This window comes from Drosophila innubila, chromosome X (assembly GCF_004354385.1).
Source record: "Drosophila innubila isolate TH190305 chromosome X, UK_Dinn_1.0, whole genome shotgun sequence".
In the NCBI taxonomy this organism is placed as follows: domain Eukaryota; kingdom Metazoa; phylum Arthropoda; class Insecta; order Diptera; family Drosophilidae; genus Drosophila; species Drosophila innubila.
Genome location: NC_047626.1, coordinates 17,310,891 through 17,332,770, shown reverse-complemented (window position 1 = coordinate 17,332,770; position 21,880 = coordinate 17,310,891). Strand labels below are relative to the sequence as shown.

General features: G+C 38.1%; 1 protein-coding gene across 1 annotated transcript in view; it reads left to right on the top strand.

The window, feature by feature from the left end:
- LOC117790803 (interference hedgehog) overlaps positions 1-21,880 on the top strand; it is a 39,692-nt gene that overhangs the window by 3,551 nt on the left and 14,261 nt on the right. Inside the window, exon 3 of the mRNA XM_034630371.1 lies at positions 18,282-18,434. The gene's annotated coding sequence lies outside the window, so the exon portion shown is untranslated. The remainder of the gene's footprint in view (positions 1-18,281; positions 18,435-21,880) is intronic.

The following is a 21,880-nucleotide window of genomic DNA, read 5'->3' as shown; positions in this document are numbered from 1 at the left end:
TTGCTGGACTCTGCGACCTGATGCTTTGTGTTATTGTTGTTGTTGCTGTTGTTGTTATTATTGTTGTTGTTGTTGTTGTTTATGAGATTTTATTATTACTTTCGATTGTTGTCCATACCGACGACGCTGAGCCCATTGAGAGACTAAAGTTGCCCTTTAGTGAATAGTTCGGGGCCCAACAACAAATAAACACACTGCCATCATCAGCATCAACAGAACAGTCGCAAGCATACCAAGCTGAGCTCCTTATAGACAGACGGACCGGCACTCTAATCGCATAAGCAGATAGAATGGGAACAGTCATCAGAATGGGCCCACACTGAAAAGGTAAAAATAAATAAAGCAATAAATGGAAAATAAATTTCAAAAATTGCTTTTCAAGTGGCTAAACGAAACTGCAACAGGTTCCCGCATCGATGTTCTTCCTTTCTCTCCCTCTCTTTCTCGCATTCTCTATACATCTCAGGTGTCTTTCTCTACTCAATCTTCTGACAGTCATTCAGATACCCGGTACACTTGCAACGTCATTATTGTCTGTGCTAACTGGTCTGTCTGTCTTTCGACAAGTCTGTCCATCAGTCTGTCAATGCAGCTACCGAGTTGAAAGATTTCATGAAGATCTTTTAACCTGTATCTGGTTATTGAGTGTCTGAGAATGTCTGGAAATTTCATGTTAGCTCTGAACCCAAATTTAACTGAGTACTATGCACATATCAACTGTATATAGAAAGGTAAACATCAAAAGTACATTTATTAATTGTGTATAGAATGGCTTATATTGCTATTTAAATTTGTGCTTCAACACTGTAATTTTTTACGACCAGGATAAAGTTATGTTGATAACTTTTTTTTAAGCATCTCAAAAATATTCCCTTTTGTCAATATATTACGATAGGGATCTAATACAAGCACGGTGGACACACTTGGCGTTTTTGCGCCAAAACTGGATCTAGATCTTAACCGTTTTTCAAATAATTAGGTTGTTTTCAAAGAATTGGGTAGTTTTCATGAATATAAGAGATACGATTTTCATCAAACCTAAAAGAATGATGTGAATAAATGAGAAAATTCTATGTAAACTATTTTGAAATGAGGCATCCTAGAACTAGGATAACTTTTGATTTTAAATTAATTTATAATATAGCTTTTATATTTGAACTTGAATACCAAAAATATCAAGTAACACCAATAAATGTCGAAAATGAGACAAATTATTTTTTTGGAACTTCTGTTTGGCGCGTTATTTTATTACTTATAACATATATCAAAAAAAAAATTTATAAAAAAAATATAAATTAAATATTAGTCGCAGGATTGCTATCTAATCCTATTTTTTGTTAGCTCCGATTTCAATCTTATAAAACGAATTCAATTAAAAATTTGATACTTGCCGCATTGCTAATTTGAAAAACACAATGCAGCTTTTTTAGTGATGATTGTTGTTGTTGTTGTCTGCATTTATCATCAAGTCGCAATGTTGTGAGCTGTGAGTTGACCGTCAAATTAGCGATTGACACCTTTTCGGATTTGGGTTCGTTGCGTTCCGTTCCGTTCCATGAAAACGGCGCATAAAAATTATTTCACGCTCGCCAAGCGGACACCAAAATTATGATTAATGTGGGATAAAAAAACATAAAATAATAATAATAATAAAAAAAGAAAGAATGGTAAAAAACAAGCATAAATTGGATTTGATTTTTGTTTGTTTGCCGGCATTCGTAGAGCTTTTGGCGTTTTTTTTTCGGTCTTTTTTTGCACTAGGTAGCGGCTGCCGCCTGTTCATTAGCAGAGACTGAGAGACAGAGAGAGAGAGAAACAAGAGAAACGGGTGCCCAAAGGTGGCAATCAACACGAATGAATGAATGCTCGATTACTGAATGGAAGACTCGGAGATTGAGACTAAAATCAAAGTCGAGCCAACGAGTCTACATGAATGAATCGCTGGTGGTTCGTGTTGGCTTTGGGTTTCGTTTTGGTGTTTTTTCCCCTTGACCCGCCCCATACTTTTGTTTTATAGCGGAAGTGTAATTGCTGACCCGACTCGGTCCGGCCCAAATCCGACCTTAAATATCGTCTACAAATGAGCCGAAAAAACGCAGCCTCCGTTTTCATCTCAGACAATTACTCGTACCCCCGAAAACGGAAGCGTATTACAAGCCATATTCGTAATGTGATAGCATATGTTCTGACACGCCCACACAGATTAACCCCAAAAAAAGATGAAAGAAAGAAAAAAGTACAGCCATATCATATCACACACAAAAAACCTTGAGATGAGAACTGAACAGAACCAAAACCAAGGAGATGAGAGGAGAGCAAACAAAAGCTTACTCAGTAGCACGTAGCGAACGTCGTTATCATGTCGAGGATATCGAGGGAATGGTTATGAACCGAGGTACTGGGAATGGTAACGATGGGTCTTATCAGCAACCATCGTCGGGCCGTGACGGCGACAACAGCAGCAACAACAACAACAACAGCAATCAGAGCGATTTGCGGCTGCGCGACGACGACAACAAGGTTGCCAGACAGCAGAGGTAGATGTAGAGGGAGGTACAGATGAAACAGACAGGAAGTGAGCTATTTGCACTTCCAAACAAGTCATAATTTTCGGCAGACAGAGAACAGACAACTGACTACAGACAACATCGGCCGTTACGTGGAATTTAAGTCTGATAAAGTAGCTCAACCGCGTCCCATTCATATATACCAAAAGAGACACACTCAGACAGAATGACAGAGAGACGAAGCAAGGAACAGCAAGGGATAGAAAGATACATAGATATAGTTAGATAGAGCGATGTACGAGGGGGCGAGACATATTTAATAAGCGACAATTTAGCGTTGAAGTTGACATTGACACAGGTAGACACAGGTCGACATCATCATACAACTACTTAGGTAGCTGTGGACAGGACAACGTTAAAGTGCGACGAGTTCTATGTCTCTCCAAAATAAGTCTAACCAACAAATTATTTGCACTTCTTGTGGGGGTTTAATTGTATACAAAATAGGTACGGAGTCTAAAAATTTCTGTTATTTTCTAAATTGTTTTTCAAATTTGGTTGATTCTTTTTACTTATCATTATAATTAATAAATAAAAGAATCAAATTTAAGATAGTGATGTTATAAGTAATTTTTCCACTGCTCCTCTCAAAATAAGTAATACATATTTTATTTTTTACAAACCATATATTTATTTTAAGAAGGGTATTTCACATGCGGTTTGAAAAACTCAAAAGTTGATTTTTTTATATGAAGATTCCAAACTTTTTAAAGATTCTTGTTGAATACTTAATGATAATGATTTTATTATCCTTTCTTTTAACTGTTTCAAAACAAACAATATATATATAATTTTTTTTTTGCACCATATATTGGTTTCAAGAGGGGTATTTAATTTTAAGTCCGGTTTGGTGAACTCAAGAATTGATTGGAAGTGCTGCTAACTAAGATGAAACGAATAGTTGTGATCTCAGTCTAGGGAGCCGGGTTTATTTCTTACTTGACTTTTTAATTAGAGCCAATGAGAAACCTTCCCACCGAGTTGAAACTGAATGAGAAAAAGACCTGCGAGTTGAGATGAGAGATGTGAGATGCGAGACGTGAAAGGTAAAGTTGATTTGTCTGATGATGTATTAATTTCTCACACTGATGTGAACAGATTGAATAATCCAAAAGCTGTTTGTAAGCCAAACTAACTATCTGTCTATCTATCTGCCTATCTATCTATTTGTCTGTCTATCTCACTGTGTCTATCTATGGTAGCCTCTGTGCTCTCTGGACAGGCACAGCACGTAGCTGTCAGCGGCATAGAGGCCGCCAGCTGTGTAGGGGTCAGTTCGGGAACATTTGTGAACTCAATTAAAATAGCAGACGATTCACCTCGAATCCCCCTTTGTGTCGCCCTGTCTAGACCCTGTACTCTAAAAGTGCCAGAGGTCCATAAAGTTTGTCAACAATCTTATAATCAGCATCAATAACCTGATTCAGCAAACACACCTCAGAAACCGTTTCTGAATCGAAATCGTACAACCGGTACGATTCGGATTTTCGGGCTACCCGAACTGGAACATGAATCAAACCTTTTCTATCTTAACTTAGGGGTTCGGCTAGAATAAAAATATTACAGATTTTCTAATATCGCGCTAATATTTCAGACTTTGAATTAAAATCATAAAATAATAATTTTTATTTAAATCATATAATTAATTTTATTTAAATGTTTATTATTGTGCTAAAAACTTAATTTATTTAAAAAAATAAAAAATTATTGTATTAAATGGAACCAAAGTTCGTATTAAAATCATAGGTGCAATTTCCTGTATAAAGTTAGATTTTGAATTTTACTATGCCTTTATCCGCCTCTGTAAATAAAAAAAAAACGATTTAGTTTAGACTTTAGTTGACAAGCATCATGATATAGATAAGCCCTGAAAAAATTCTTGATGGAATAATAAACTCGGAAGCTGTTCAAAAGGTTCTAGGAAGAAGAAGAAGAGAATATTATGTACAAAAAAAAGGACAGGGTCTTTCACAGCCGGGTTCTTTCGACTGCCATCTTTCTCACCATGAAGTTCGATTTACAAACTTGACTTCCTCTTGCCTTACCGTGATCATCCTCATCCCCATCCCCATCCCCATCTCCGTTGAATGGTTAAATCACATGCAAATGTTGGCGCGACAAGATCCACAGTTAAAGATTCCAATTGAGATTCGAGCTTTGCACGTCTCTCTCTCTCTCTCTCTCATTTGTTGTGCCTCTGTCTCATTTTTGCTGGTAATTAAACCTGCGTGGAAGATTCAAACGGGAGGGCAAAAGGGAGGTAAAACGTACGAGCTTAATAAACACATACCAACAGTCGAGAGCGACCACAATGAATAGACATTCCTTACCGTGGGCAATTAGAAAATGAGTTCAAGCGAACGCGCCAAGTCGCACCAAAGTTGCGTCGAGTCATAGATCAACGTTCATGATAAGCAACAACAGCAGTCCGAGTAATCGGAGCAGTTGGAGCTGTTGGAACGGTTAGAGCTGTTGGAACGGTTGAAACTGTTGGAGTCGAAACCAATGATCATTTGGCCGATTTTTTCGCCTCTTCCCCTTTTAGCCAGATGGCCATCCAAGCAAATTGCGTGAGTAGAAAGCAATCGGCGAGCACATTTTTTCGTCAGATCCCCCCTCGGGCGCCATTCCACGAGCAGCTGGCAACTGGGCAACAGCATCATCGTGAGAGTCATGGCATCGTTTGCTATTGCTCTTTTATGCCTCAACGTTATTCTTGCCTATTTTCTTTTAAACCTTTTTTTTTTGAAAGTTTGCGCCAGTTTAGAGCTCTGATTAGAAGTAAAAGAACATTCCAAGTTCTGCAAATTCCAACGGTGTGAACTTATCCATTTCCTTTTTCCATTCACAACTCAAGCTAAGGTTCGATTCAACATTCCAATGTGAATTCATTGTTTAGATTAGGACAGCCTGTTAGATGGATAAGCAATAAGTACAATAATCACCTAGAGCTGCTATACAAAAGATTTTTAAATCCTGCCAAATCGAAACCGGCAAAAACATTTAGACGGATTAGGACATTGAAGACGAACAAAACTCTCCACACAAAGTGCAATTAAGTGACAAGATTTTGATTTTATTGTATTATGACTAAAGTACAGCCGAAGATTAACACCTTAAAATATTGAAAATAAAAACTATAGAAATATCAATCTGTCAAGAACTGTAGCGAAATCTTGGCATTTTTTCAGATTAAAATTAGTTTTGAGTTATTTTGATTTTATTGTATTATGACTAAAGTAAAGCCGAAGATTAACACCTTAAAATATTGAAAATAAAGACTATAGAAATATCAATCTATCAAGATCTGTAGCGGAATCTTGACATTTTTTCAGATTAAAATTATTTTTGGGTTTACAAACTTATAATTCAATCTAGCATAAGTCTTATCTTAGATTTTTCAAAGAGAACAAGTATTAAAATTTTAAAAGCAACTTTTTTAAAAAATTTGATTTTAAAAGGTATCTAGTTTAGAAATTAGAAATATCTAAATATTCATAAGCGTTTAACAATTGCTAAGCTAGATTTTTTGTATAGTTTCAAAACTTTTGATATATATAATATTATAAATATAAGAATAACACATAATTATATGATAATTGGTTTTAATTTTTTTTATAGATCCGCTTGACATTTGTGTAAATAAAAATATATTTCTAGGAAATACGTTTTTTTGCGTTTGGGGTTCAATATCTTATCTGAGGTTAGCTTGAATTATTTCAAGTAACTTTCAAACAACATGGGGTTTACCCATTGCCAATTTGATAGTCGTTTGTCAGAGGATCGGATCAGCTTGTTATTGAAATTGATGCGCTCAAGCGGAACAAACAAGAAACGGGAAGGGGAACGTGTGGAGCGATTGGAACGAAATAAATTGGGGGAAAATGGGGAATTTGTTTGTTGCCCGTTTGTTGTTAATTTGGCATAAGATCCATTTACGGGGTTTCCATGTTCTGCTAACGCAATGAACCATGTAATAAGCTGGGGCAAGTTGGTAACTCGCAACTATTTCTCTTCACATCAGATGTACGATGTTAAACGGTATTAGGGCATTGCACCACAATAAACCACACGGTGGCTCATTCATGAAAAACGAGTAACCCAAAGATGGTTAGACGAAAACACAAACGCATTTCATTCATAAATAGGCGATGTGATGCCGCACAAAGTTCAGCAGTTGCTGTTTATTACGCCCACACAACGTAGCCAGAAGATGCAGAGGCAGGAGAGAATATAGATGAAGGGACAGAAGAGGAAGAAGAAGAAAAAGTGAGACAGCTAAAGTCGCAGCTGAAACTGAATGTGAATCTTGGGCTACCTGTAACAGCAGAGAGTGAGATGCAGTGATGCCAATTCAGCTATTTTTCCGCCAGTTCTGGAGTTTAATTTTGAAATTATAGTCAAAAATCATTTCGTTAGCATTACTTTCTTAATTCTAATAAAACGATATTTTCATTAGCAGTACTTTTTCAATGCTAGTTAAACGATACATCTTTTTATGATGATTAAAAGCAAAATAAAGATAGTGCAAATAGTATTCAAAATCTGCATACGATATCTTTTATTTAGAAATTGGCTATACTTCACCCGGTTGATAAAGGAAAATGGATATTGAAAATATAGCAAGACACAAAAGTGCTTTTAAGCCTTAAATTTTGCTAGATCTGCAAATGATATATCGAAACATTTAGGACAAATTTGTTGCCTCAGCATCAGTAATTCTTTGGAATTAAAAAAATAAATATATCCCTATTATTCACTGATTTGAGTTGTCAACACTGGTTGCATGTTGAAGGTTAACGATGCCATACGACGACATCAGTAACATTTTAACTGCTTTATTATAACAATGAAATGGTTGCATGGAACTGCTGCTGCATCCGCATCCGCATTTGCATCACAACCGGACCAAGTTGCATACCCCAACCATATTGTAGTCGCACTCATAGTCGGAGTTGATGTTGAAGCTAAAGTTGGGGAGTCTGAAACGGAGCTAGAGTCCAAGTCACGTTTTGTCACTGCGGTCGCTGCAACATTTTCGTTGGTTCACCTTGACGCGCATACCAAAGACGTAAACAAAGATGGTAAAGGGATGGGGGGAATAGGCAGGGGACTGGGACTGGGACTGTGACTGGGACTGGGTAGAGAGATAAGTAGGGGAATGGTTGGGGTTGGCGAGGTTTAGGACTGAGGTAGGCCGACAGAGTCGAGCAACCTTTTCATTGATTGTTTTTCTTTACCTTTTCTTAGCCCATAGCCCGTTTCATTTCACTGGAAACGGGCAACAACAACAACAATATGAATAAGAACTACAACAACCACAACCAGTTCACTGCATTCCAAGGCGTCGCTCATTGCGATCATTGGGCATCGACTTCAAGGGGGCTTTTGGCTGTGTGTATTGGACCCTTGTACTATGTCTTTGTGCCTTAGAGTCACCTCCTTGCCTCTTCCCACACTCCATTCCCCTTCTTGTTGCTGGGCCGCATATCATCTCTGCTAATTGTTTCCGACTTTGGGGTCTTCACTCTTGCTGAATGCCTGCAGCCAAGGACAACATCCTGCTTGCCAGAGAGAGAGAGAGTGAGAGAGAGAGAGAGAGAGAGAGAGAGTGAAAGATTTCACTTTTATCAATTGCAGCTATTTGCTCAAAATCTCTATAAAGAGCTCACTTCCCAAGCTTATTCCAGCTGGTATCCATTAGACCGGCATTGAAAGATTGCTTGGGGCAGGGCAGCGAACCCATAGATAAGCCTCATATATACATATGTACATTCCAACTTCACTTGCAACTTTGGTTAACGATCGCTCCACTCGCTTCAATTTCAAGTCTGAAGTTTGGTTTACGTTACGTGATAAAAACATTGTTGTCCGCTGATTCAACTCGCTGATAAGGCATGAAAACAACAACAACCCCCTACCCTAACCCCCTTTTGCTGAGTATAGAAGCTAAGACTAAAACACACACACACACACACACTCAGACACATGCATAAAGGAACGTCTCACGTCCGGGCGAGTAAATAAATGAAACAAATAAAAACAAAAATTAAATTGGGTTTATTGCATTTCATGTGAAAACAACAAAAACTATCACAAAGTGTAGAAAAGAAGCGATAAGTCCAAGAAGTAGAGAGCTGCCATATGGAATCGATCGGATCGTTCATCAAAATATCCCCGAAAAGCAACAAATCAAATGCAACATTCAACAAAGTTCTCTTCGTTTATTCAATCAACTAACGGCCGTTCAATTGAGACTGCGATATGAGTAGAATATGTGGAGCAGAGTCGTCGATCGATTAGCAGGCAAGGGAGTGGGGAGAGAGGAGGGAGGAGGGAGGGGGGCTGGAGACGTGGGTCTTTACGCATCACTAACTGTGGGAGCTTTTGTTGTCGCTGTTTCATTTCGGTTGCTTCAATTAAATAACAGAATGCCAATTAATTAAAAGCCCATAAAGGTTAGACCCCTTTCTCAGTAGCTTTCAGTCTCTCCCCCTCTCCCCACTCTCTCACTGCCCACTGACTGGTTGGTAAGGTGCCGTGTCGTGTTGCGTTGTCGACCCGATCTAAATTACAAATTTGTCGTACCAAAATAGATAATATGATCTAATAAAATTGAAAGAGCAGCCGCCCGACAATAAAAACCACGACGCAAATATATAAAACAAAAAACACACACAGACAGCGGACCGATCAGAGCTTCGGGGGGCTACGAGACAGAGAGAGGAGGGGAAAGACGGCGCCTCAGGAACGAGGAACGAGGAACGAAGAACGAAGAATGACGATGCTGTTTCGTATTTTGCTTTTACATTTTCCCGATAACAAATCAAACTAAAAACTTAATATCAAACTAAGAAAAAGAAACAAGTATGAAAGCTTTAGCTGCCAGTGCCCGACTCCGAAATACCCTGCGTCCAGGTCTTAAGATACCCTACATTGCTATCTTTAGATACTCAATTAAGCCAATAGTTTAAGTAATGCTGATGAAATTGTTTTCCCGACGGAGTCTGCGAGATATAAAAATAAGGAGTTTAGATTCCAAATTCGGTGCTTCTAGCTCTTGCCATTCCGGAGATCTGTTTGTTTAAAGAGACTGGCTGCTCGGAATATTTATACAATATAATATATTTTATAACATGCTTTTGCACAAACTTAATATACCCCGGTGCAGGGTATTAAACCAAAAACACTAAAAGACTTGTATTGGAAGAGAGCGACATTTCGTTTGCCGGACAAACGGCAGCATCCAATCTAAAGAGCTTTAAGAAATATATTGTTAAAGAATCTATTGGACCAACTATCAAAAAAGAAGAAGATGAGGAAGAGCTCAAGTAATACTATACGCCAAGGGAGTGGCATTGACAGTGTCTGTGACTAGTGACTGGGGCGTTGGGTCAAACCCAATGGCATATGTATGTTACTCGTAAATACATGTGTGTTTTCGGCATGAGATCATCGAAGCGAGTTTAGTCAAATCGTTAATGAATAGTATTAGCACTATATTATACAAAAAAAAACCTTTTTACAAGGTAAAAGTTTTTATGCCCCAAAATTGTTGATGTCCAATTTTGTGACGCTAATATAAAAAAAAGTTGCAAAATTAAAAAATTAACAAAAATAGATAAAACTTTTGTTTTACCCAAAAATTTAGTACTAAGGAATTTTCATTCTCTTGTAATATTAAATATGTATAGAATACAATACTTTCGCGGAAATGCATCGAATAGAATTATTAGCATTAAATTGATCATTCAGTAACCCATTCCCATGTTGGGGCATTACAAGCACTTGATCATCCCTTTTGTGGGTCTCCAATTTCCCTTAGCTTTTCGCATGTTGTATGGTGCCACGCCCCATTTCGCCTCTACGTGCCTGACGTTCAGCATCAATTGCATTTTTCATGAGAATTTTCAATGCAAGCGGGAAATCTTCATCTCATTTTAGGTTTGTTTAATATTTCAAGCCACAGACACACAAACGAAGACATTGCGAAGAGTTTCTCTGGAACTTTAATTCACAATATTCCCTTTAAAATACCGCTGCCCCCTTGCTGCTCCCTCTCTCATGCTTATTCCCGGGGGCAAGACCTTCATCCGTCGGACGACAACATAAAAACTGCAATGTTGGGGCTATCAAATTGATATTGCCACCTAATTGTTGCATGTTGTGCTGCTCTCTGCAGTTGTTTTTGTTGTTGTTGTTGTTGCATGTAATTGTTTATGATTATTAGCAGCGATAATAATAACAACAACAACCGGAAAGCGACGCGTGCTTAATTGTATAATTAATTTGAGTTTTTGTGATTTTTATATCACGTTTTGTTTATTTTTGGCCAGTCGCCAGATTGAGCTGTTGTCTCTCCTCTTCCTCTCTTTTCCCCTTGCCCATGTCCTCGGTTCCCCATTCCCAACCCGGACTACACCTCTCGCCATTCGCGAGTCACGCATTAAGTTCAATTTGCTCGATGACGAAATTGGCAACATTCAAAATTTACCATACCAGACTATAGTATTGGTATCTTCTTGGATTACAGTTTGGTGCACTTCTTTGAATACACTCAAACAAACATTCAAACACTCATACACATACTCACACCGATACTCGCTGAGCGTATAATGAAACTGTAAACTGATATCTGGGCACGTTTCTGGAGTCCAAACTGAGTGGGCCGAGTGACTGACTAACAGACTGACTGACTGACTGGTCTGGCTGAGTGTGTTCCAGCAAAAGAATCCAACCAAAAACCGTCGAAACAAAAGCCCAATACACCCAACACCCCTCCCCTTCTCAACACTGAACACAAATTATTCGACGTATCAAATTTTCCTGATTATTTTGAGACGTTTTTGAAGCGTTATTTTTTTTTTTTGCTTTTGTTGTTGAATTTGTTAGCGCTGGCTATTTATGCATAATTAAAATTAATGAACATATTAGGCTCAGGCCACAGGAAGGCAACAATGACAATAGCTGGCCATTGTTTCTCTGTTATTCCAGCCCGCAGGTAACCAAAGAACTTGGCTCGCGTTTCGAATTACACGAAAACAAAAGCAAACTAAAAAACAAAAATTATGTGAAATAAAGAAACAAGCCAAAATGAAATGCAAAAAAGGAAAAGATTGCGTCTGACGCAAATCGAGCAGTCCGCTGAACCCGTAACCCTGTTTCCTCCTATTCGACAACCCTACCAAAGTCAACCCTATGCTCCGTGATCAGTATTGCCAATCTTTTCGAATAGCTCAATAAATGACTGAAATTTGAATTAAATATATTGTAAAATACATTTTCAATATCTAATATCAATTAAAGAGCAAAAAAAATAAAGTTACTCAATTTAATATTAAAATTGTGAAATATTAAAATTGTTTGTGTAGTAATTTTCTTTTTAAATAATAAAAATAAAATAATAAGACTTAAATATTCTTTAAATAAACAATGCAAATCTTTCTATAATTCACTATAACCAGTATCGGACTCCTTATATCTTAATTTGTATAAAAAATAGCTCAAAACTTAATTCTAAAGCCTTTCATTTTTTTGTCAAAGATCTTGGGAAATTTAACAAAAACTTTGTTAAAGTTACTAGATCCAATGTCTGACCAACTTCAATCCGTCATAACTTTGTCAAAACTCAACCGATTTTCAAGCGGAATGTCATTTTGATCGTTGTTTTGCCTCTAAATTCATTTTGCATTTAAACTTTATTAACTTTTAAAAAAAAATTATTTTTGGTTAGAATTCGATTTTCATGGTAAGGGTACCCCCTTTGAAATTTTTAAAATTCAAAATTTTAAATCTCAAGTTTTCACTTTTAATCAACTCCTTATATCATAATTAGTGTAAAACAACACTCAAAATTTAATTCTAAAGCCTTTCATTTTTTTGTCAAAAATCATGGGAAATTGAACAAAAATTTTGACTTGTAAAGTTATTAGATCCAATGTCTGACCAACTTCAATCCGTCATAAATTTGTCAAAACTAAACCGATTTTAAAGCTGATTGTCATATTGATCATGGCTTGGCACATTCTGTATTCAAATTTTATTAATTTTATTTTTTATTACTTCTTAAAAAAAAATATTTTTTGCTAGAATTCGTTACAAAAACTTTATTCTTCTAAATCTAGATATTTACTTCGGTGTCATAAATTTTAAAAAACAACACCTTATCATTTTAAAATGTTTCAAAATTGATTTGGTGTACCGTTACGTACCGGTACTGATACCAAAAGAAGGAAACTAAAATATAACCTTTTACCGAAATAGTTGTTGCGGAACTTACCGGAACCAAAACCGTAACCTTTATTGGTTTCGATTTGAATGCTTGAAAAAATTAAAAATAGGTTAATTTTTTTTAAAAGAACATTAAAATATAATAATAATATAAAACTGCCTATTAAAGAACATAATGCATGATTTGACAGTTTTTTCGAACATTGTGAACGATATGTGTAAACTCGATTAACTTGACTAACAAAGTGAAGCTGAATGTGGGCCAATTTGATGCCACCCGGTGGCAGTACCGTTGTCTGTGTCGTCGTCGTCGTCATCGATGTTGTTGTGGATATTGTTGTTGTTGTTGTTGTTGTCTCTGCAGTTGTTGGTGTCTCGTGGCCGTTTGCCAACTGGCGGCAACCAAAAAAATATGAAAATTAACAGCAGCGGCATGGGGCATGAGGCAGCAACAGACCAAAGAGGCTTGAGGGGCTGTTGCTGGTTGTGAGGGTGGAGACGTTGGCGGAGGAGGGGGCAGGGGCGGTGTCGGTCGCGTTGATGGCTGATGGTTTTGGTCGGCAAGGTGTGCGCCAATTGCCGCTGCCTGCGCATTTTGTCGTGCGAAAAAAATTATTTTTATATGTTTGGCCCACATGAAGCAAACGACGAAGACGACAGCGACGGAGGCGGTGGCGATGGCGGTGGCTGGCAAGTGAATGTGCACCACCAAAGCAGCACCGCTGGCGATCACGACCAGGAGATAAATGGATCTCTATGCTGTGCGGCGGAGTTTGGACAATTGCATTTCCTGTTTTGATCTGCCAACAACAATTTGTTGATGTATCTCATATTAATTTAGGCAATTTGCCCACTGTCCAGTGAGGCTGCAACGTGGGCAGAGTCACAATCAAGACAGTGCCTGAGATTGCCACAGATTGCAGCTCATTAGGTGGCCCATTAGAGCGCCCATATGATGCGCTAGCCAAAAGGTAGCAGCTAGTCATGTTGCAAGTGGCAAATGGGAAATGCGACTGACTGGAATGATGGGATGTAGCGTTGTTGCCAACGCCTCCGGGCGTGGCTTCGTAGGCAGACAGGTGAGGGTGACATGCCCCCCCCCCCCCCCCCATCATCCGCCTAGAATGTAATATTCAAATATGAGACCAACGGAAACTGCTACAAAAATATCTTAATGATCCACATCTGCATTATGTTGAGATGAGAAGGGGGTGGAGGTAGGGGAGGAGAAAGGTGGCAGCTGACGAATGTTGCGTGGCAATTTTTATGATGAATTGCCTAAAAAGCTCGTTAGGTGGCATCCAAAGTTGTGCAATGGCAAACAGAGGAAAGACAAGAACGTGGACAGCAACAACGAGACGATCAGAAAACGAATGCAAATTGAAATTCCAAGATCGAAATCAAAGATGGCGACGCACCAAAAACAAAGGCACAAGCCAAAACAAAAGACAACAACAACAACAAAACACAAAAGCCGAACAACAGACAACACAAATTTAATGCAATGAAAATCAAATAAATTGCAATGAAAAGGCAACACAACATCAACAGCAACAACAGCAACAACAACAACAGCAGCAACAATGTCAACGATAGCAATCACTGAACATGGTGGGCCAACGTCGACAGCGCAGTCGCCGCCAGCGTCGCAGTCAGCTTTTAATGAGAGCGGCAAACCAAAAATGAAACATTTGAAAAATGCATAAGAAGCATGCAAATGAAATGATAACTGGCTAGAGCTAAAAGGTAGGGGAGGGGCGGGGGCAAATAGAGCGTCCCAAAAATGGACAAAACGCAATAACAAAACAACAAACAAACGAGCAAAGGAACAGTGTTGCCAACTCAGCTACTTTACTGCCAGATCTGGAGTTTTTCGAATGCCAATCGCGCGACAAATTCAGCTATTTATTAAAGTAAAAAAAAATCTGGAAATATATCAGAATATTATTACTACCTTGGGTTAAATCAATTCGATATTTAATCTTTATCACTGCTAACGTCAGCGTGCGCTAGTGACGAAATTTGCATATGGCATACATCTTATAACTGTTAAATTCATTTTCAAAAAACTATTATATCCATTGTGTCTATTTTCAATGGACGCAGGGTATAAAAACTAAATATAAACATTATTAGCTTTTTATCTGGCTTTCTTGCTGATTTTCTAGCTATTTCTAGCTAATGTTGAGATAGGTTTTTTTAGATCTTGAAGCGTTGGCAGCACTGCTAAGGAATGCAAACGAAAGCAAGAGAGAGAAAGAGCACAAGAGAGTGGAGAGCAAATTAAACGAATTTCAGAAAACTGGAAGTGAACAACGAGAAGCTGCAGTTGCCGTTCTCCTCTCCTTATAAGAGCACACACATACAGACACAAACAGGCACAGACACACACACACAGTAAAATGAAGTCTTAAACTGCAGCTCAGGCAACTGTGCAACGCATAAGTTTTGGAGCATGTTGCATGCCTCTTTTTTTTTTCTTTTTCTTTTTGCATGTTGCTAGGCCAGCTGCAATTGCCAACGGGCGCGTGTCCATGTGAATGTCATGGATGTAAATGTGGCATGTGGATCGGACGCAGACTCAGACTGTGACTCTGACTCTGACTCTGGGGCAGGCTTTCACCCATGGAATGCGAGCAAAAGAAACAACAAGAACAACGACAACAACAAAGGAAAATTAGCTCAAATGCCTTTGCCACAGGGCAAATTTGTTGCTGCAGTTGCTGCTGGTTTGCTGTTGCTGTGGCAAGGGCCCGGCAAGTGCTAATAATAATAACAACAACAACAGCAACAAGTTGAAAGAGCTACAACAAATTGCATTAATTATGGCAAAAGTAAAAGGCTGCAACGGCAGCTGTGAGAACCTCGCCGACGGCAATAAAATCGAGGCGACACCAACAGCAGCAACTGCAACAACAGCAGCAGAAGCAGCAACAACAGCAGAAGCAGCAACAACAACAGCAACAGTGGCAACGTCTCGCATGCTTCAAACGCCCACACAACGTGGCCAACAAAAAGCTACGCTAGTGTCACTAGTGTTGTTGTTGTTGCTGCTGCTGCTGCTGCTGTTGTTGCTACTTCTTCTATTTCTAATTTGCTGACCGATAAAAGCCATGAATAACGAACCAAAAACGTGCACAGCAAACTGCAATGAGTCATCATCATTGCCGCTAACATCATCATCGTTATCGGCATCGTCATCGTGATCAAATTTGGTCAGCAACATGCATTATGTATTTATAAGCATTTGATGCATATAGCAGCAAGCCACAGTTAGCGACTTTAACTGCTGGCAACATTCACTGGCAACAATTGGTCGTTAGCAACATGCTGATAAACATATCGCCGTTTAAAATAGTAAAGTTTAATTTTTAAACTAATTTTTGGTTTTTATGTATATAATTTAGTTAAAAAAAACTTCTTTGAAATTAATGAATTAAATATGTAATATTTTATTTTTTTAAAGTCAAACGAAGCTGTAACTGCTCGTATACTTAATATTATTTAAATTAAGTACATAAATGAGAGATTGACAGTTCTTTCCAAACCGATCATAGCTTAATAGAGAATTTTTAATAGAAAAAAAAAAGAATTAGAATCATCAAATATAATAAGTAAGTTTCAAGGTGTTTTTTAGATTAGTGTATGGGGTGTCTTTAAGTCGATCACTATTTACTTGAACATTTCATCTTGTTTGTCTTAGTATATTTCTCTCATTGCTCAAGGAAGGAAAATTGAAAAATATTTATGAAAAATGACAACTGTCGTTAACACACACACACATATAAACACCCTCACAGTCACATATATGTGTGTATGTATGGCTATTTTTATTTGTGGGTGGCGCTCATTTTCGTTGTTTTTTTTTTATAGCTGTTCGTTTTGGCTTTTTGAACAACAAATTTGTTGTTCTTTTTTTTAAATTTTCTTGCTATTATAATGTTTTTTTGTATTTATTTTCACGCGCTGTTCGACTTGGCGACATTTCAAAATATTTCTAAAATGATGGGCCAACAACTGCACCCAATAATATCAGAGACGTCGGGCGGCCGGGTGAGCTGTCAAAGGGGGGTCGACGGGGGCGAAGGGGGGCTGGCGTTATGTGAAGCGAGTGGCAAGAGGAAAGAAAATCACAAAACATAAATTAATTAAAAGCATATTTAATGCACAATATGAACAGCAGAGACCTCCACGATGATCCAAAGCCAAAGCAATCTCTCTCTCTGTCTCTCACCCTCATTCTTTCTCTTTTCCACTCTCTTTTTTCCCCCTGATCGCATTATAAATGGCCAAAAGGGTATATTGTTTTTGTGCAAATACACATAACTGATTTAACGGGCAAAAGAAGTTATCTCCGATCACATAAAGTATACATATATATTCAGCCTGAAGGTCTCAGTTGCTCTGGCTATACTATTGTACTTAAGAATTATTTCTTCAATACAATAAAATTAATAAATAAATATGAATGATCTGTATCAGAAAAAATAAAAACAAATTACAAAAGTACTTTTTTTAAGACTAGATAAATATTGAACTGCCGATGTGTCCTAAAAATGTCCTTAAGGTCCCATAATCCACTCGGAATTTATTTTAAAAGTAAGTCCTTAAAGTCCCATAATCCACTCGGAATTTATTTTAAAAGTAATTTCGTGCTAACAAAAAACAATAAGAGAACTATAAGGTATGTCATAGTCGTACCCTATCGACTAGAGCTTCTTACTTGTTATTTATGTATTTTTGCCACATTTTTTAGGCAGTCAACTAAAAATGATTTGAGATATTTATGACATGTACTACTGAGAGTAGGGGCACTCAAGCAGGTATGCAGCGGGGGTAGGGAAGGGGGAGGGGCAGGTGGTGAGATGGTGAGGTGACGAGATGTGGGTGCTCGATTTGTGTTCTTGATTTTATGTCTTTTTAAATGGACAAGCAAACACTAAAAGGGACTTAAAATATAGCCCTCCGGCATTAGGAGTATTCAATATTTTTGAACTTAAATCAGTCGATTTATTTGCATTAAACAGAAAATGCATTATATATTTTTTTTTTAAATTACTATTAAACCTTAATTAACGAATTTATTCATTTCATGTATTTCTAATGCGTCTACTGTAGATATCAGATTGATATAGTGTAGTAGAGCATAATATGTGCAGTGAGTAACCCTAATGTATGGCTAACGCATTCACTCTCTGGCCGCCTTTCCCTTGTTTTCGATTTTCCTGTATTCTTTTCGGTATTTTATTTATAGTCTTCGCATTTATTTGCCTGTCGCTGAGCTTTTTTGTGCCACTTTAGGCCTCAATTATTTTGAAATTCATTAAAAGTGTCATCTATTTTCAATATTTATGCCCCGAAGCAACACCCCCTCCGACTCCTAAATGGCTTAATCTATATTTGTCTCGTTTCTGACTTAATATTAAACTATGGAAATCATTTTATTTATTTTCATCTATTCATTTTTTTCCATTCTCATTGCAGTTTCGCTTCTACTAAAATGCACTTTTAACTTGAGTTGCAAAAGGAGTCAGACAGAGTGTGTGTGTGAGAGAGAGAGAGAGAGAGAGAGAGAGAGAATAACTGAAGTGACATCGACATCGAGACAACAAAACGCGGCTAACAAAACACAAAAAGGTAAGTCACTGCCACAATTTTAATAAACGTAATCCTGGCGTTGTGGCGCCCACACATTGCAGCGTGCAGCATGCAGCATGCAACACTGTGTGGCAGACTCTTTTCAGACTCTCTACTCTTTTGTATGTGTGGGCGTGCAACTCGCAGCTCCGCGCCCATAACCATAAGACCTGAATTCATGGGGGACCAACAATACAAATCGTTCTCGTTGCCCACGCACTCGCCGAAGATGCCACAACTCTTCTCACAGGAGCGGCAGGGTGCAGGGGCTGACAAGGGGTGCAGGGGATGCTGAGGGGTGGTTGGGCTGTGGCGGTTGTGATAGCGTAGCAGCTGCAGTCAACAGGTGGGGCGATCAAATTCAACAGACCCAGTGAGAAAAACAGAGTGAGGAAGAGAGAAAGAGACTGATGGAGACTGAGGGAGAGAGAGAGAGACGGAGAGAGAGGGGTGGCGCAAGGCGCACACTTGGTTGCATGCCTCAGTTAAAGTTAAAATGAACACAAATCCTGTTGCTGGAATGCAGATTTCGAACTCGTTTACATGCGGCTTATCCCCCCCCTCCCTCCCCTTGGCCCTTCTTTAAGTCCCTGCTTCTTCTACCATATTTTTTTGTGGCGCTTAAGTCTTGCCTCTTGCTTCCTCAGGCTTTCTACCTGTTTGTTTGGGCGCACTGTTTCTACCCGCGCTGCGCTCCTGTGTCGCATACAGCATCTTCGACTGCTGGTTCCGGTCTTCTTCAGTTCAGTTCAGTTGTTGTTGTTGCTGTTGTTGTTGCTGGCTGAAACAGGTTTCATTGCTCAAGAATTTTTGCCATATCTCTATGTGTGTGTGTATGTGTGTGTTTGTACTGTTGCCTTGCTGTTTGTTGGTTTGCTTGTCTGTTTTGTTTGTTTGTATAGGGCCATTTTTTGTTCGTGATTTTTCTATTGCTCCTTTTGCTGGCAGCAATGGTTGCTCTCAAGTTTTATTGAACTCTCTGTGCAGCAACAGCAACACCAGCAACAACAGCAACAACAGCAGCAGCAGCAACAACACCAACTACAGCACAACAACTTGTAGCAGGTGTTAGTGTTTTACAAGCTGTTAACTGCTGCCGCTTAATGGGCAAGCAACAACAACAGCAACATCAGTCTCGACAACAACAAATGACTCTAATAACGTTACTGTTGTTGTTGTTGTTGTTGTTGTCGTTGTTGTCATCATCGTTGTCACGTTACGCCCTCAAAGTGTTTAATGAAATACGCGTAACAAACAGCGTGATGGGGAGGTAAGATTAAGGATAACGGAAGAGGAAGGAAAGAAGAGTGTAACACAGAGAAAAATAAGTTCGGAATTCCGAAATTAAATCAATCCAATGCGGTGTTAGAAATACATTAAATCCGGATTTTTATAAACCAAGTACAAAATATTTGATTTCTTTATTTTGATATTCGAAATGCTGTAAAATTATATTTAGTTAAATCAATATTCTAGGCTTCTTTGACGTTTTTATAATATGTAAATATTTTTTATTGCCTAAACCTAAAAATAATATTCTGAATGCATGCTTAACAAATAAGTCCAGAATTTTAAACTCGAATTTTAAAATGATTTTTTTCTGTGTACCTCAGTTCTCATGTTGGCCAAAAGAAACAGCTACTCATTATTTTCAGTCTTTATTTTTCAGTCGCTTCTGTTTGGGGGTCACGCCCATTTTGTAACGCATATTTCAATTGTCTAAAGTTAACTTGCCCTCTCTTTCACTCCCCCCTCACCATACTGTCACCCTCTCTGTTTCTCTTTGCGCCTTCTTCACTAATTTCTAACAGTTTTATGCTAATTTTTGGACAAGCAAACATTTGAAGAAGCCGCTAACAACGACAACGTTGCCATTCACTTCTTGTTGTTAGTTGTGTTTGTTGTATTTGTTGTTGTGGTTAAAGTTGTTGTTGTGGTTAACGCTGTTGTTGTGGTTAATGTTGTTGCTTAACATATGTATTCTGTGGTGTCTGTTAATTTATGCTATTTAATTTGGCATTTCATTTGATTAATAACTGTTGTTGTATATGTTTTAATGTCTTTTCTGTTAGAGTTTATTCAAAAGAACAACAACAACAACTGCTACAGTTGTCTCCATGTTCATTATTATTGTTTTTTTTTTATGTTTTCGTTTTGCTTTTGTTTTGTGTGTGCGTGTGTGGCCTTTAAAAGTGTGACTAATCAAATTAACGTGCAACAATAACAATAAATGAACGCATTGAACGCATTAGCAACATATCAGTTGCTAGCAACATGTTGCCAAACATCAACCTTATTAGTATGCCAATGTGATTTTGAAAAGTGAGACGCCATCTACATATATACTAAGTATTGAAACTATTCTTCATTTACTTTGTTGAACTATCAATCAGTTCATATTGTTTGGCAAAGATCATAAAAATTCGGATCTTAAAACGTTGTGTCGTAAATTGAGTTTTTTGAGTGTGAAACTAAAACTCAGCTTTAGTTGAGTATATATATTGTATTTTTGTTGTTTGTGTTCAGTTTGAGAAAAATTTAGAGCAGTCAAATGCTATAGTTCAGTTTGTTTAACTCGAATTAGTCGGAGTTGGACATATATATATAAAGGATGAACATATGCTATGCTTATAATTTATCACTTCTTTAAATCTGTACACTAAGTCTTATTAGAAATTCACAAACTTGAGAGAGACATTTTAATTTTTCAACGAGTTAAAAAAAACTTAACGATACGAACTAAACGCAAATATTAATTGGATTTTAAACGAATTAAGGGATAAGCAGACTGTTTTAAATTTATTCAAATGATCATATGACATATTTTCACAATTATGATGACAACTTGTATACGAGTATTTATCAAAAGTTAATGCAGTTCATCTTTTATTATACAAATATTTTGATTGCTATTTGGTGACCAGTTGCATTGCCTTTTACCAATCTCAATCTGCCATTCCCATTCCCACTGCCCGATTCCCTCACTCCATTTGTGACTGGTCTCTCTGTCTGCAACACATTCTTGCAACGCCATTCATTTCCTCTGTTCTGGTTTTTTATGCTCTTGCTCGTTGTTGTTGTTTCTGCTGCTTTTTTTTTTTTTTGTGGTGTTGTTCGCCTTTTGCCTGGAATGCGCATTAATTTTCAACACACGCAACAACACCAGCAACAGCAGCAACAGCAACAGCAACAACATGAAGAGCAGGCAACGTTGTTGCCGTTGCTTTCAAGAAACCTGCGTCAATTTCGCGCTTTACTTTTGTTGTCAGATGTTTTAAATCAGCGTCAAGCGGTCGACGAGCTGCGTCGAGGATCGGCAACCTGGCAACTTAAGGCAGCCTGGCAACTTGAGGCAACCTGGCAACTTGAGGCAACCTGAGGCCTGTGTAGGCAGTCCGGTTTCGTGCTCCTTGCGTTAACAAGTGGCCACCAGGCAGCAGCCAGAA